Source organism: Pseudonaja textilis, chromosome 6 (genome assembly GCF_049901715.1).
Source record: "Pseudonaja textilis isolate UNSWEBS1 chromosome 6, rPseTex1.2, whole genome shotgun sequence".
Lineage (NCBI taxonomy): Eukaryota > Metazoa > Chordata > Lepidosauria > Squamata > Elapidae > Pseudonaja > Pseudonaja textilis.
Genome location: NC_141995.1, coordinates 22,927,553 through 22,942,829, shown reverse-complemented (window position 1 = coordinate 22,942,829; position 15,277 = coordinate 22,927,553). Strand labels below are relative to the sequence as shown.

Here is a 15,277-nt window from a genome sequence, read left to right as displayed (position 1 = left end):
AACTTCTAATAAATCCTTTGAAGCTTTGGGAGTGTGGCTCAAGGCTCAGGATTTAATTGGAGTAACTGCTGGAATCCTGAGACTATGATCAGATGTGAAAATGTAAATCAAAGACTTATGGCATGCAAAGCTTGCATTATGGCAACAGAAGCAATTTTTTTCAGCTAGATAGTACCTGTTTTATTAAAACAGCCATTGGATTCCACCTGTTTATCTAACTTATATGTGGCAGCGGCAAATACAGTGCTTTAAACTCTGCAGATAAGCTTCTTTGCTTAGAATATGAATATGGTATTATAAAACAAAGAAAATGTATTTTACCCATTATACAGAGCTTTTATAGATTAAATATCAGACATGGTTTATCTAACAGTTCAGGTTAAACATGTTATTATGTCCCAAATGCCGACATGTTTTAATAAGACCGGAGATACCTACATTAGACACCAAAATGCAAAATGGCAGCAACAAAGTAAAAACAGTAAAAATAGTTTCATTCAATATTAGATACAGTAATGGTAACATTTAGTTCTGCACTTCAGCTAGAAAATGCTGAAAAATATATCCTTTTGGGAGCATACTTTCTTCATTAGCCCAATATTGTGATACTTGACTATAAAATTAATAGACAAAATTTTACTGAGGGACAGTAAATTTTACTGCTTATTGTTATATCCAAAAAACTTACTGTCTCGTTTATGGCTTAGTATAGCTTATTTACAACTAGCATGATACCTGAGTATTTCTATAACTGATTACTACAATTGCTGTTCCATTCCAGAGAATCTGAAAAGTTAATAATCTTAATATGATGATGAAAAATCTACTACCATTTGGGGGAAGCATAATCTTACTCATATGAAATACCTATCTGAAGAGTCATGTCACAGAAACTACTCATGGAGTTATGAAGGCCCTAAGGCATGTAGGCTTTAAAGTTAGCTAACAGCAGCATCAACTACATCCATAAATGAATTGGTAGGCAATGCAACTCCCTTAATGTAGTGTTACATGTGCAAACCTTGGTGTATTCATAATTGCATGCTGTACCAGATGGTATTTGAGCATAAGAGACTGAAAGGACACAACTAGGCTGCAGTATGTAACTGTGCAAAGGTCCCCCTGCCAAGACAAATTTTAATTTAAGAGCTATAGTTTGAATCAGAATCAGAATGCATAACATAAAGGGAGCAGGCATAAATTGTACAGAGGTTTGATGCTATATTTATATACTTAAAATAATACTTTTATATCTATAGAATGTTGAATAACAGCAAATGGGAAAACAAACACAATTTAAAATCAATATCTTTTAAACTAGCATAGTACGTATTGTGATGACCCAGAGTATATCAGAAATATAACAAAACCCAAAATGTAACTAAAAGTGCTTTAATGCCTTCAACTTGGCTGCACTGTTTAATTGTTCATAGTGGAGGAGTAAACTATTTTCAAAATAACATTTCAAAGGAAAGAAACACAGTTCAAATTCAAAGAGCCAATAATGAAGCAAAAAACAAAAACAAACCACACTGAATAAAGTTCTACAACAGACCAGGATAGATAATTGCCAACTTCAGGAAGATAACCAGGGACAGTCCGTTGGAAGAACGCCAACCAAGATAAACCTTCTTTAGGAATAAAACACTAATTTGTCTCCAGTATCTGTTAGCACGCAGGTCCAAACTCTTATGCAAATCTCCCACCTGCAACCCAGGGAGGATCATGGCCCTCTCCTCCCGAGTAGACCACGTTTTACCCTGATCCTCTCCTCCCTGCATGCCCTAGAATGGATAGGGGATGGGCCTGGGTCCTCCTCTGACTGCTCAGCCGGCCTCTGCCCTTCCCCAGCCTCCTCCACCACCGCTGGAGCCATACTTCCACTCCCTGTTGGTTGTTCCTCCTCTTCCTCAGAGTCAGTCTCCACCAGGGGCATGACACATATTGTGTTTTGACTGACTTTAATGCAGTGATTTTAAAAGACAGTTATTTGTCTCTACAGTAAGTATATGGGCACACAAAAGTATGCAGAAAGCATGCTCTACAAGATTCTTTAAATGCTTATCAGTAGAGGTCGAGTGGACTGTCATGGCATATATTTAAGGACTTAATTGAAAAATGCAGCACCACATAATATTCCATTTTTTTTCCTTATTTTATTTAAGATAGAGAAAAAGTACAGCTAGTTCTTAACTTACAACAGTACATTTAGTGACTGTTCAAAGTTACAGCAGCATTGTAAAAAGTGACTTATGACCATTGTCACAAAACCGTTGCAGCATCTGCAGGGTCACATGATCAAAATTTGGATGCTTAGTAACTAGTTTATATTTATGACAGTTGCTGTGTCCCAGGGACATGCAATCATTTTTTTGCAACCTTTTGACAAGCAAGTCAATGGGAAAACCAGATTCACTTAACAACCGGGTTATTAGCTTAGCAACTGCAATGATTCACTTAACAACTACATCAACAAAAGTTGCAAAATGGGGCAAAACTCCAATATCTCACTTAGGAACATAAATTTTGGGCTCAACTGTGGTCATAAGTCAAGGACTATCTGTATAACTTTCAGCTCAAAGCTATTCTAAACATGAGTGTATTAGCATATTTGTGTTCTTAGCATGTATGCACACTTTGTGTTGTTAAATATCAGAATTATTCCTACTGAAAGCTAAAGAAACGAATTGCAGAATTATGGGTTATTTTCCTTCCTCTGTCACTCAGTTAAGATGACAGTTGGCCTTGATCCAGCTATTGGTAGATAGATAAATCTTCTTTCTTCTGTCTTTTGATATATCCCCTCTGTGCCAACTACGTTGGTCAGTGATATCAATGGTGCCTTTTCTTCTTTGGAAATCATCTCTTGATCATAACCTCAAATCTTTTATGGAATTGTGAGTACTCATAAGTTAATGAACCTTCAGCAGTACAAATTTTGTCCCATCAATTCTAGGACGACCCAGTCCTCATTATCTGAATTAAAACCAATATTCAATCTCTAGCAACCATTAGGAAATGTCTAAATCTGTCTTAATTTTAGCAGCTAGCCTTCATCTTCATTTCCAAAAATCATCTTCATGGCATCCTTCTGGTTATTGAAAGACCTTTACCAATACCATACCTGCTTCTATTCCAACTCATGAGACCACTAGCCCCATGAGATTCAAAAATAAGTTCAACAGAAACTGTTGTGGCCCACCAGCAGCCAGTGGAGCTGGCAGAAGATTTGGACAGTGAGGAGGCTGGCCAGGAACATGGCCCAGTCCTGGAATCTGGGGAAGGCTCTGATGAGTGCTCTGCGTCAGAGGCAGAGATGGGTCCAGGGCCATCTGATAGTTATCAGTTGCCTTTGGACATCAGTGAGGCAGAAAAACAGCTGGAGCCTGTTCCCAGTGGGCACATGTGCAGCGCTGCCAGAAGAAGGGAACAGTTAAGGAACAGGGGTCAATTTGGGAGTAAGGCCACAGGTGAACGGTGAATGGCCCCTCCCATAGGGAATAAAAGAGAAGCGAAAGCGGAGTGGGGTTTTATAGGAGACAATTAGTTCATTTGGGTGAAGATCTGTTCCTGCATTCTTGCCAAGTATTGTCTGCTACAGTATGGCATCTGAAAGATATAGGCCTGGCAACTTTCCAAGCCTGATAAAGGTCTGTAATTGTGAAATATCTTGAAAGATTATTGGCCGGGACTTTGCTGGAGAGGAATTCACTGTAAACTAAATAAAAGGGGTTTATCGGGACAAGGAGGGCTTCGTGCTGTTGGGAAAGTCTCGGTCAGAAGAGAGACTATTTACCTCCATGTTCCTTCCTACTATATCCCAAGGAGATTTCAGCATGCAATCTCTCTCAAAGGTCAAATAATCTTGGTCAGGCAGGTTCTATTTGGACTAGATAGACCCAAAGATTACCAAACCCAACTGGTATAAGGCCTTATGGGTTATAACTTATAGGCTATAGCAAGCCCTTTCAATTGCATCCAAACCAACAACCATAGAAGCTCCAGAAGTATTGATATTATATGACAGTAATAAATTGTCACTGCTGATTTTGCACTTTCTCCCATAATTTGTTCCTGTTTCTTTCAATGGAGTATAAATAATAAGTAACCTATTAATCTGCCCCCTCTCTCTTGGCCTTCTGAGAGGGCTTCAAAATTTGGCTCTGCTGATTGGTTTCATGCCTCAAAGGGAATATGTTATACTGTGAAGGCGGTTGGTGGAATAATAGAGAAGCAACAGCAATCCTACCTTTGTTATCACTGTGTACTTGGTTCTTAGTTTTATCTAATTCTTGTTAATTGTAATGTTTCTATGTTCATGTTTTTATTGTATTGTAAGCTGCCCAGAGATATATGGATAGTGATAGGAGATATTCATTTTATAAATAAATAAATCCATATTCTGTATATCTATATATAAGTCCTACACCTAGGCAAGAAAAACCAAAGTACACATATAGACTGGATGAAACTAGGCTTAATAACAGTAACTGTTGTTAAGTGAATACTGGCTTCTCCCATTGATTGTGCTTGCCAAAAGCTGATGGGGATGGTTACAAATGGTGATCATATGACCCCAGGAGAGTGCAATACATGCCAGTTGCCAAGTGTCCGAAGTTTGTTCACATGACCATGGAGATGCTGTAACAGTTATAAGTGAGAAAAACGGTCATAAGTCTCTTTTTTCAGTGCTGTTCTAACTTCAAATGGTCACTAAATGAATGGCTGCACATCAAGGTTTAACTATATACATTATAGATATTTACAGAAATCGACTCAGTATAATTGGCTTAAATGTCCTTTCAAATTAAAAGTAGAATTACCAGTAAAACTGTGTTAAGCAATGAAGAAATCCATGTAACAAATAAGTTGCATGAGGTAAAAAATAAAATTTTGTCTCTTCATTTCTGTGCAGAGCTAGATTTTTCTACCCTACAAAAAAGAGAATTAATAAAGTTGAAAGCCTAACTTCTGTGTATATTACCTATTTTTATATTATATATATATACACACACACACACACACACACACACACACACACACACACACACACACACATATATATTTCCAAATATATATTCCAATTTATACTGATTCCAGTTTTGTAAAATATATTTTACCCAGAATCTGTAAGAAGATATAGAGAAATCCAATCGGACGCAAAAGCACCTGAAAATGCAAATTCTCATCAACATCATATATTTTGACAACAGGAAAAGCTCTTGCGCTGTTGTTTAAGACTTTTTTTTCTTGTACTTGACTTTTAACCTTCAGTTTACAGTCTGGACTAAAAATGCCACCGAGGGAAATCTTCCAAAGCTCCTGAATAAGACTTAGAAAAATGAAAGCTTAAAACCTCAATAGCAAACAAAAGTCAACCAATGACAATGTCTGACAGCCACCTTCAATTCTGAAGTGATGCTTCTGTCATCTAACGACTCAAAGTATTGATTTCTTTCAGCATGAAAAAGCCCAAGCCAATGAAATAGATATAGCAGCAGGCTCATTCCCCTCCCCCGATAATAGCCATCAAGGTTAACACAGGCAGAACACTTATCAAGGTATCTTTTCTATTTCTTCTTGTTTTAATGGACTGGATACAATGTATTGGCTTTTCATCTCTGCAACCTGCAGCCTCCACCCCTCTCATCATTTATCCAACCTTTTACAGATCAGAAGATTTAAAATCTGCATATAAATTAGCTGTCTTTTAACCTATTTATTACAAAAAGAAATGCTGTGGTTTCACTGCATTACAGTTTCTTCAATATCCCAGGCATTAGAAATATTAAAACCTGCTTGAAAAAGATCGTTTTGAAAATAAAACTGTAGAAGTATCATGAACAGAAGGCTAGATTTAAAGATCAGCATACAATTTAATACTGAGAAAGTTCTTTTTTTAGAAAGGTAATGTGAAGTATTGGAGTGAAGAACTGCTTCATTGTGCAAGATGAAGATTATATTATTAAAAATTGTGCATAACATTTCCCATACATAAACACATTTGTTAAAACAGAACTGGTTTGCTATGGATTTGTGGAACTGACAATAGAAATGGAATATAAAAGGATTTCCTTATGTAGACAAAATAATTGTCCAAATGTCTTCCATGTATAGAGAATTTAGATCAGCTCACAAAAGCTCACAAGTTCAATTTTAATTTATCTCCCTTTCTCCCTACACATATTGGATTTCCAGAAGTCTCCACTCCCACCATCCAAGCTATATATTTATGAAGTTGGAACTGGGTAGTAGATTCTCTTATATCAACAGATAAATATGAAGAGATGCTTTTAATTAGTCTCAGTGAGGTGATGCCCATTTTCATGTAAAATCCTACACTAGGCAAGAAAAACCAAAAGTACACATATACACTGGGTGAAACCAGGCTTAATAGCAGTAACTGTGAGAGGGATCTTGGAGTCTTAGTGGACAACCAGCTAAATATGACCCAGCAGTGTGCAGCAGCAGCCAAAAAAGCTAATGCAATCCTAAGCTGCATTAACAGAGGGATACAATCAAGATCAAGTGAGGTACTAATGCCACTCTATAAAGACTTAGTAAGACCACACCTAGAGTACTGCATCCAGTTTTGTTCACCACATTACAAAAAAGATGTTGAGTACAGAGAAAAGCAACCAGGATGATTAGGAGACTGGAGGCTAAAACATACAATGAACGGTTGCAGGAACTGGGCCTGGCTAATCTGGTGAAGAGAAGGACCAGGGGAGACATGATAGCGGTCTTCCAAGATTTGAGGGACTGCCACGGAGAGGAGGAAGGGGTTAAGCTATTTTCTAAAGCACCTGTAGTCCAGACAAGGAATAATGGATGGAAACTGAACAAGGAGAGATTCAACCTAGAAATAAGGAGAAACTTTCTGACAGTGAGAACAATCAACCAATGGAACACCTTGCCCTTGGAAGTTGTGGGAGTGCCATCACTTGAGACTTTCAATAAGAGATTGGACTGCCATCTGTCAGAAATGGTGTAGGGTCTCCCGCTTGGGCAGGGAGTTGGGACTAGATGACCTACAAGGTTCCTTCCAACTTTGATTATCTGTTATCTGTTATCGTCAACAAGGCAACAAAAGAAGTAGATGAAATGAACAATATGGGGACTTTTCACTTGCCTCTTAGAAATGAGAAGAATATACTGTTTTGCAAATGAATTTAAAGTGTGCTTTGTGCAAAGTTCCATGAAAGGGAAGCACCTCCTAAATTGTACAACAAAATATTTAATGTGATATACTTACTTTTTATATATTTATTTTATTTTAATGAAATCAAGGAATATCTTTGTACAGATTATTGTTTTGTTATAATATGAAACAATGTGGCATTAGAAGCCAGCTCTAAAAATTAATCGTGTTTGTATATGTATGTATGTGTATGTCTGTATTTGTAGATTCATGCATCTATTTCAAATACACAGTATATCTGGAGCAAAAAAATTAAATTAGTTATAGAACTAGACTGTGGTGATTAAATTTAGAATATTCATATAACTATCTGTTGCCATTTAGTATACTTGGATTAATTAAGTCCAGGGCAATTTAAGCTAAATATATATTTCCTCTGCTCTTTTCTGTGGTTCTGATTCCGTTGGTACATGGAATATTCTTATAACAAAGAATCTGATTGTATAAACATATTGTCTAATTTTTTTGCATTCATGTCAGAAGCACTGAGGCACTTTCAAATTGAAAGCATTAGCTGGTGGCATCACCATTGCCTGGGTGATACCCAGTTGGTGACTCCTTTCATGTCACCGGCAGGAGCTGGAGCAAAGGATGAGAGCTCACCCTGCTCTATGGCAGCACTCCAGTCTTGAACGTGAGCTTGCTAACCTCCAACCCAGTGTCCTAATCACAAGAGTCACCATGCTCCTGTATTCTATCCTAAAAAATTGCAGAACATATATTTAATCTTGAAAGATTGATAATGTTAAATAACAATGTACAGGAGTTCTTGATGTGTGATTATTCCTTTAGCAATTGCCTGAAATTTGGCCCCACAAAAGCTGCTTTATAACATGTAAAGCATTTCTGGCTGTTGCAAAATGTCATAGACCCCTCCCTAATCATGTGATTATGACCTGGGTACTTGGCAACCCATTCACACTTACAACTGGTTGTCAAGCACCGCACAATGATATCATTGCCATTTGAAATGTTCTCAGCCGGCTTTCAAAAAGAGTCAATGGAGAAGATGAAGGGAAGATTGCAAGCTTCTGCTGATGCCTGCTAAGAGGATTCCCTCTGGAAACTGCCAGAGGATTTCAATTCCATATGGAGCTGAATCTCACCTGGCAGGTAGCTCTCTCTTTTGAGAATGAAAGTGCTGTCTGCAAGAGGGTTTCATCCCCACACAGAATTGACTCACTCTAGAGGACAACCCATTCATTCACTCTCAAAGACTTGCCTACTACAGGCATTCAGCCCTGCATCTCATTCTTAAAGAGCTGTCTGCCTGAGGGTTTGAAATCTTTCATCAAACAACTGACATCTTTCATCAGACAACTCTTTGGCTCTATTCACTTAACAACCCCGTAGATCACTTGATGACTACAATTGGGTATGCAAAGATCGTGGTCAGTGAGTGAAGCAATCTTGTGAAATCTTGCTTAATAATTGCTTTGTTCAACAACCTAGATTCTGTTTCCAATTGTGATCATAGTTAGGAATACAGGTAAGTAAGTAAATCAAGTCACCTACTGGACTGGTTCTTTTTTTTTCAACATTTGTCATGGTGGCTCTTAAGTGAACCTATTCTTTCAGCAAAAAAGAGGGAAATCAGGAAAAAAATATCACAAATAGTGGTCATGTGATCACAGGATGCTAAAACCCGTTGTAAAGATGAGACAGGGTCGTAACTCCAAACAGTAGTAAAACAATTTTTTGTAAATCAAAACTGCCTGTGCCTATATTTTATAAAGCCACGGTAAGCCAGGGACTCCTTGTCTATACATATCTTATTAAAGATGTAGAATGCCTGTTTAAGTAATTCTCTTATGTGAAAGTAATTTGCCTTTTGTAAGCAACAATTATTTTTCTGTCTGAATGTAACACTAGAGGGGACCTGATACAGATATCGGAATACTGTAGAATTAGCCTAATTTGAAAATAAAGAACATTGGTAAAACTGTATCTTTAAAAAAAGAGAGAGAGAGAGAGAGAGAGGAAGAAAGAGAAACCTAACTCTAACTCTGCAATTATTATACTTCAAGTTAGTATTGCCATAAAAATAAACCAGAGATCATTTCAAAGGCAAAAGTGCCTATATCCTTCATTTATTTACCACCAGGTTCATTTGTCTTTTGTAACTATATAGAACTAAGTCATCCTGCTTCAATTTTTTAATTTACAGAAAATAATTAGAAAGCATTTAAAATTAATGATGAAAACATTTTGTTCAGGAGAGCTGTCTTCATTTTACAACAAACCTGGATGAATTGCACACAATAAATTTCAAATTCACAGATTTGAAGTACAGGAAGTATCATCACAATGGCTTGCTTGAGCAACAGCATTAAAATAATTATTATTAATAATAGAAGAGCCTGGCCTATTATTACTAATATTTTATTGATCCTTGAAATTTTACACATCGTTTAAGAAACAGTCACATGATTCATTCAAATGAAGGTCTAGACAGGAGAGTTCACTTTATTCTGAAGGTACGTATCAAAGTAGATCTTGCCAAGCAATAAAGGCGCATCATCTAAGGATCTCTTTCACATTAAGAATCCTATTAGAAGGAAAACACTAAAAGGTAATTGAATTTCCCTCAGTTATCTTCATCTCTGTCAGCTCCTGCTACAATAACTTACTCTCCAGAGCACAGATAACTCAATTCTGTCCAGCAAGCATATGTTATGAATCTCTAAAGCAAACCTGTCTAAATCATTCTGGTCTTCTATCAAGGTTGGCTGTGAATATAAACTCTGACAGAAAGCAAACAAATTTATTTTTATCTTTTCAATAATTCACTTCTTCGTGACCTGATATAAGTATCTAAAGACATTTATGTTACTGTTAATTTCAGTATTATAAATACTGACTGAATAGTGACTGGAATTAAAACCTATTTAACCAGCTGCTTTGCTATTAACAATTAAAGACATTTTATTTCAAAATAGAAATTTGATGAATACTGAAAATAACTTCTCCAGATTTCTATAAATTTAAATGCTCAGTTTCACTTAATTTATCAACTAAAATAACTATTAGCAGTATCATTGCTATTTCATGTTTTGTTTAAAAATAATTTAAAATATTGTCACTATGTATGTGTGTGTGTGTGTGTGTGTGTATAACATTTGTATATTTAAGAAGCCACTATCACTATTGATATTCTTTTTACATACATATAGGTGTGTGTTTGTTTGTTTTCCGTTTATATTTTAAACTGAGACTTAAAACACTAAAAATGTTTTTCCTTAATAAAAACTACCATGGAGATAAAAGCAGCTTATGTGGAGGTCTGCATACCTGGATGGAACAGGAAAAAAAATCCAACTGAAAAAGGTCCTATAGTATACAATTCTGTATTCATGTATCCTCCCTTGATAACAACATATGATAAAAGTGCAGGTAACAACCAGTCATGAAAGTTTAGAGTATTTTCCTCATGAAAAAGAAAAGCTAGAAGCATGAGGGGAACACAAAAAGATATATAGAATCATGTAAGCAGTATAGAAAAGGAAGGGACATCACATGAAGAGGACTGAAAGGGAGATAGAACAGATAAGACACTACTTCATGTAGTGATCAATAATCAGTAAAACTATTACTCCAAGATCACTATGCCACTAACTAATGATTTTAAGAGGTTTGTATGTATTTAATGGACAAAATGCCTATGAAGATCAATATGTAATGTTATCTCTAAATGAAAATAATGGGAGGATGGGGAAAATTTACACATATTTATTTGTATGTTAGATTTATATGGATCTTAAGATAGCATATACTATTTTTCCCAACATCTCTTGGATTGATTGAACTGAGAATGAATTACCGATCCCCAAATCACCCACTAAATTTCAATAGTTGAAGGTGAGCTAGAATTGGATGTCCCCAATACTGGTTCAACATGTTGACTACTATCCATACTGGGTCTCAGCTTAAAAGCAGACCAGAAGCATCTGGCAGATTATTGTGAGCCACAAAATGCTGAATTAAGATGGATACTGGCCTGATCTAATGTAGCTATTCCTTTTTGCAATCATGTTATCATTTAATCAATCTCACATTACGTCTCTTCCTACTTAAGGTACACTCTAGGGACTACTTCTGTAGCAGTGGTTCTTAAACGGGTGTATTGGAAAAGTGAACATTAGGAAATACATGTCAGTTAATTGAAAGTTCATCACTGCTTCAATTCAACAGAAATATTTGAAATCCTTGTAATAGCCCCTTAATAAGTCCATACAACAAATTCTATTGGGCATCACTGTTGGGCATCATAAAAATCTATTTGAAAGAGGATTTCCTGTGCTCCCATATAGTTCATAGGTCTGTCCACACTGCTAAAACTGAATGTGATTTATGATTTGAATTAACCAGGGCTCACAGAGGTTTCATACTTGACTTCAGAGATTTCTCTAAAATCAAACAGCTATTTCACAGCAGAAGCCAATACTCTAGTCACAGGTATCAAGAAATTAAATCTATAAGACATTCAAGTATTAATTATGCATATTTTATTCTAAAATGCATGCTTATTCTAAAATGCATGCTGTGGGAAGTCCAAATTGGTAAATAATTTTGTAAATATATTTAATTTAGGCTTCATTAATTAGGCAACATTTCCAAAACATGGGAAGAAATAGTTCTAAAACTATTCTGCTGCTTGATTAATCCCACCTCAAGTAAAAGGACTTACACAAATGGAAAGAGTTAAGGGGATAACAACAGGGAAACTGGGTCTTATGAGAAGAGATTGAAGGATCTATGTACAGGGCAAGAAATCACTCTGCAAATGTTTAAATGGATGTTACACTGATTGTGACTTTTCTGCATTTTAAGTATAGGATATAGAATAATAGTTTACATTACAGGAAGACCAAATGACTGACTATTATGAAATATATTTTAAAAATATTATAACAAATAACAGTTTGATAGTGGAATTCGTTACCTAATAAAATAACCACACAACCAATATACATGAGATACACATCTTTGCCAAAGAGCAAGTACCAAATAAAACAGGCAGAATACTGGAATTGCACTAGGGAATTCTTGCTCAGCAATCATGAAACTCTGTGGGTGACCATCAGGACTGGAAAGAGATTAAACACTCCAGGGATGAAGTCAGAACAGTAAAGTAGTAAGCTAAAATATTCAACAAAGGAAAAACACCTTAAACATGTGTGTTTTGTACTTCTCAACCATGGCTATAGTTCTGTGATATAATTACTAATCAAATAGCTATGAACCGATTGAAATATCCTTAGAGGAAAAATACAACCTCATATTTTAATTTTATTTTCTTTCTATTTGGAGATAAGGCATGCAATGGATTAATGCCTATGCAACTGTTTTCCAATGACATTCTTTTACAAGCATTTACTGTATTTATCAAACCAGATTCTTATTTTGCCAGGCATAAACAAAAAAAAGAATAGCAAAGGAGTCTACTTGAAAGTAGTATGAAAAAAGGGAAATGCTAAATAATTTCTTCAGGTCGAACAACTGGATTATGGAAGTCAACCCTGTTATTTCTGCAGTTTGGGGAAATTCTTCTTGTTGTTTTTCATTGTGTTATCTTGATTTTTTTCCCAAATTCCTGGCTTTCATCTAGACTAAAGTTTGGAATAAGGCTCTTGAGTTGCCTACAAATATGAAGATGATACATTTCACCCCAAAATGCCCTCCATGTTCCCATCTGAATCTATCTGTAAATTTTTATTGATGGAAGGGACAGTATATCATCAGACAGCTTTTTAACATTCAAAAGAAGGACAAACTCGGCACCACCCAATGGAACCTAATCTCATCAGAGATCATACTGATCCCATCATCATTTACAGGTAACCTTTAAGTATAATATATATCAGGGGTCACCAACCTTTTGGACCTCAGGGACCACCAAACTCATAATTTTAAATCCCTGGGACCACTAACTGGTTCTGTCGGTGTGGCCTAATTTGTGGGTGTGGCTCGGTGGTCATGTGACTGGCTGGGCATGGCTTGTATGTAAATATTATAAATATTTATATAAATATTGAATTTTTTATAAAAAAAAGAGAAACTTTTACCCAAAATCAAGCAAAGCAGGCAGGCAGATGAGTTGCTCCCAGAATCACAGATTCATTCAGAGATCTATTTTTCTGCCATTGGCTAGCTCAGTCTGTCACATAAAATTTGCTAACAAGCAAACTCAAAAAATTAACTCACAACACACCATGTATGTAAATGTTGGATTTTTTATTAAAAAAGAGCAACTTTTCCCCAAAGTCAGGCAAAGCAGGCAGGCAGGTTGAGTTGCTTTCAGTGATTTCAGTGATTTATCTATCTGCCATCAGTTACCTGAGTCTGTCACATAAAATTTGCTTGCTGTGAGTCTGCACTGAATAATAGAACCTTCAGTCCTAAGGGAGGTTTGGCTGTGCTTAAAAGCAGAGCCGAAGATCTAAAAACTAGCTAGAAAACAAGAAATCCAACCATTTCCTGCTTCCTAGCTAATCTAAATTGGCACAGCAGAACAGCTGATGGTTGGACAAAGGTAAAATAGCAATTTAGCAGGCAAGTTTGCCGGGTAAGAAGTGAGTCGGTGGGGAGGGTTCCTGCAGGCCATGTGGCGGTGCAGCCCTGTGTTTCTGTTCAGCCTGGATTAATTGCTTTGGGGGGGTGCTCTGGGGTGAGATTTCTCTGTGGCCCACCAAAATTTTCTTGCGGCCCATCAGTGGCCCATGGCCCACCAGTGGGCAACCACTGATATATATTAATAGCAAAATATTGTAGTATTCATTTATATTAAGTATGACTGAATAATTTGAGAACAGCTTTTGAATAACTTTTCACAGGAAATTTGGTAATATTATCAAAGCAAATCCTTTAATTATTTATAGTTTCTTAGCATGAATTCTACCTTCATGTCATAGAAACAGGTTATTTAAAATATTTCCCTTATTAGGAGTTTTTAATTAGCAAATTATATATCTGTAATCTCTCTTCAATAATTCTACTGCATTTGGATTTGCCACTTATATTTATATGTTCCAACTGATTCAGTTCAGTTCTGCCATTCACATTTTTTAATAATTCCATTCTTTCTGAAACTAAACTTAATCTTAGACATTAATGGATATCCTATGAGTTAAACAGGAAATGCCCTAAACATGAACAAAACCTTAGCTTTTACTTCAGATTTTGATAAGCAAAAATACTTATTTTCTGCTTAAGATCAAGATGATATCATTTAAACCCTTTAAACCATCATGCTTAGATGGAAGACTCAAGAGAAATTCACATCAGAAGTGTCACTCTTAAGCATTTTAAAGGTATAAGCAATGCAAACAAACCAAGAAAAATAATAAATATCCTACAAAAATTGTTTGTGCAACAAAATAAAATTTCCTATTTTTTCTATCTATTCTTAGGTGAAAAAGGAACAGTTAAAGAAGAAGGTACCACTAGCAACTGGAAGAAAGGGGCTATCTAATCAATGAGGTTTTGTCAATCATAATACACTGATATAAAAGCAGAGTCTAAGCTGTCATCTTTGTCCCAGTTGAATGATTATAAGGCAATGAACTAAAAAAGATGTATATTTCATTTCCAGTGGACTGTCTACTAACACTTGATACTTTGATTTAACAAATGAAACCTACCCTACCAGTTCACAAGCCAAAATGACACTGTAGATATATGACAGCATTTATGTTTGCAGGAATGGATAACCAGCTCTAGATTAAGTGCAGACAGCTTATTAAATAGTGCCTAGCTTGAAGCCAGCAGATTTTAGAACATTAAGCCTGTCCACAATAAAATAAATACATAAATAAATAAACAAATGGTTAGTATATTATTTTAAAAATGGTCAAGCGAGGAAAGGACCATTATGTACATTTACCACCTTGAATTACATGTTAAATAATAAAAGTGGGATAAAAATATAATAAATAAATAATCATTGCTTTTCATTTATATTTAATGTTTGTTCTATGTTGACATGTTAATTTTTATGTTTTAATTTCATAATAAATATTAGTGTAACTGGCTTTTCCTATTAAAATATCCCTTATATGTAAACAAATATTTATATAT

At 35.7% G+C, this 15,277-nt stretch overlaps 1 protein-coding gene across 5 annotated transcripts in view; it reads right to left on the bottom strand.

Moving 5' to 3' along the window:
- Nucleotides 1–15,277, bottom strand: part of LRBA (LPS responsive beige-like anchor protein) — a 342,404-nt gene that overhangs the window by 215,484 nt on the left and 111,643 nt on the right. The window lies entirely within an intron of this gene.